The following is a 2991-nucleotide window of genomic DNA, read 5'->3' on the forward strand; positions in this document are numbered from 1 at the left end:
CCAGTGTGCTGGGTTCGGCCTGCGATCGCCGGACCCAAAAACGGGCCGAGCCAGCGGGTTTTGACGTCTTGGAGGCGCGAGTGGGTTTTTTTTGGTGTCGGCGCGTAAAAAGGTGCCCTGGGGGCCTGTTGGGAGTGCGGCTGGAGATGCTCTTAGCACTCTCTTGTAACAACTCGCCTTGATGGCCTTTGAGTAATGCATTCGGGTGAGGATCCTCTCTCCAGAGATAATGTTTTTAATTTATTATATATAAAAAAGACAACCAGATTTGTGCCTGAGAAAGAAGAAGCGACGAAAATTTCATGCAAGAGTCCGAAACATGACATCCTGAAGCTGCTATATGCTGCCCTGTCAAGAGTAGACTATTATACAAAGCCAGATTAATTGCGAAGATCCCCTATTCCCAGGGAATAATACCGTTCTTTTGAGAGGAACCGTGGAATAATACCTTCCATGGACAGAGCCCAAAGAGGAAGGAGAAAACTCGATCGAGAGGTTTAATAAAGCTCCATGTCTGTCTTGAGTCTTCCTGGAATGGAATATGCTCCGCATATCTTCTTCTTACCTGCATCCTCTTTTTGACGGAGCTTTACTCCTCCCCCGAAGAATTCTATCCTTGGTTGGCTTTGACCCAAAGTCCACCATACTTCACATGGACAAATCCTAGTACTGTATATGGATAATATAGTCAGTTCCCAGCTTCCCTCCATGCCGACCAGGGCAGGCAGCATATGCTTCAAATATTCCAAACTGACCAACCCCCTCCTGCACGCCATAACAATGGGGCGCCTCCCCACAGAACTATCGTATCTCCATGCCTCATTGACTCCATTAAAGTAGCCGAGAGCTAGCACATTTGCGAGCCAAGCCAGGGAGTTGAGGTTGAGAGATGAAGTTCGGGAAGAGGCTCAAGAAGCAGGTCGAGGAGAGCCTCCCGGGGTGGAGGGACAAGTTCCTGGCGTACAAGCGCCTCAAGGTGCTCGTCCGACTCGTCTCCAGCTCCTCGCCGCACCGTGCCGCGGCGGAGGCCGCCTTCGTGCGGCAACTCCACGACGAGGTCGACAGGTTCAACACCTTCTTCCTCGAGCAGGAGGAAGAGTTCATCATCCGCCATAAGGTACCTGCTGTTGATTGAGAAAATACACTGAAACAGTGCAGTAGATGTAATCAAAACAATGTGCAGGAAGTAAGGGAGACGGTGAAGGCGGTGGCCGGCGAGGAGCCGTCGGAGGCGGAGCGTGCGGCGCAGATGAGGAAGGTGAGGAGGGAGATCGTGGATTTGCACGGGGAGATGGTGCTGCTCCTCAACTACAGCGCCGTCAACTACACAGGTTTGTTTCATCTCCTCTGGCTTAACAATGACAATGTTATACTATGGGACCGAGGGAGCAGTACGAAGTAACATTTTTTGGGCACGCTTTGAGAAAAAGGAAATTTGGAAGGTTCTTGAAATTGTAAGTTCGTGGTAGTATCGGAAGAAATTCAGAGCTTTACACAAACAGAAAACAGAGTACACGACAAGCTCTGCTCTAATTTTCTCATAAAAAAGAAAGCAACTATCGTGAATTGTACGCTTCGACCTGCAGAGACTGTCTCTACTCAGACCAGTCGTAGCTTTTCTCCACACGACCAACTGGTCTTATGACTTGGCCAAGATCATTGAACATCTAGTGCTACACGTACATTGCAAGGCTGGCGAAGATCCTGAAGAAGTACGACAAGCGTACAGGGCGCCTGCTCCGGCTGCCCTTCATCGAGGAGGTTCTTAAGCAGCCATTCTACACGACAGAGCTCATGTCGAGGATCGTCCGCGAGTGTGAGGAGACCATGGAGGCTGTGTTCGCCTCCGACAACAGTGGTGATCCGTGGACGAGGAAGCGCTGCACCGACACTGAGATGACTCCCATGGCAACGGAGCAGGGCATCCTTAGAACACCATCGCGGCGCTGGTGGCCATGAGGGAGCTTCGCAGCGGGAGCTCCACGTACGGGCACTTCTCGCTGCCACCCTTGGCAAAGGAGACGGAGCATGGCCTGCTGCTATCCATCCAGGTTGCCGATCTCGTTCAATCTGAGGCACATGGTATTGTCCGGGTGGTTTGACAGATTAGATGAGTGTAATTGTAGGTATAGGTTTCCATGGCTACTTACCGGCGTCCGATTATATGATACGAGTAAGGCATATTGTGGTTTACTTATTTATTTATTTATTTAGAAAAGACACAAATATATTTGAAAATTTTAAAGGAAAACAGTAGCATGTATAAAGCAAAGACAACAAGACACAAAACAATCAACCAAAGATAAAATTACATAGAAAACGATCATGTTTTGCCTTCAATTGTATGATGCCCGCCGAAACTTAAAAATTTCACTAGAACGGTGGTAAGCAAAAGGGGCACATGCAAGAGCCCTCACGGTATCAGGACTTAAAGACCATAATAGTCACTCGCCACTAGAAACGATATCAGGACTTGAAGACCGTGAAAAAGTTTGAAGTTGAAATAATGTAGAAAAATTGAGTTGTGCGTGAAAAGCCGCGGTTCTCCATTTGAAACCCTGATACTTCGCCACAGAGTGTTTCATTCGAATAATTAAGTTGTGTGTAAGTGCACCATGTTTTTGCCGTAATGCTCTCACATTTTTACGGAACCCTACGGGGGTTCTATGAAGACATCATGCCAAGTTCCGTCCATTTCGGAGCTCGTTTGCACTTTATTTGCAACTGAAGAGCCTTTTGCCCTTTTTAATTGCTGGAAACTCAGTTAATCTTTGAAAATAGCACACCAACTCAAAGGTGACCAAATTTGAGCATGGGATTTCCTAAGGTGTGTAATAAACATTAAAAAAGTGTGAAGTTGAAATGTACCCTAAAAACAACCAAAACAATAAGGTCACTTCAAAACAGAAAAACATAGATCTTCGTCGCCGGCCAGTGCTATCACGCACCCTTCCCCATCCAAAAATTTCAGAGAACTCCCACTCGACCTAT

At 47.5% G+C, this 2991-nt stretch overlaps 1 pseudogene; it reads left to right on the forward strand.

The window, feature by feature from the left end:
- Positions 1-693: 693 nt before the first annotated feature.
- Positions 694-2168, forward strand: LOC123147216 (SPX domain-containing protein 3-like; annotated as a pseudogene).
- The last annotated feature ends 823 nt before the right edge of the window (positions 2169-2991 follow it).

The sequence above is a fragment of the Triticum aestivum genome, chromosome 7A, assembly GCF_018294505.1.
Source record: "Triticum aestivum cultivar Chinese Spring chromosome 7A, IWGSC CS RefSeq v2.1, whole genome shotgun sequence".
Lineage (NCBI taxonomy): Eukaryota > Viridiplantae > Streptophyta > Magnoliopsida > Poales > Poaceae > Triticum > Triticum aestivum.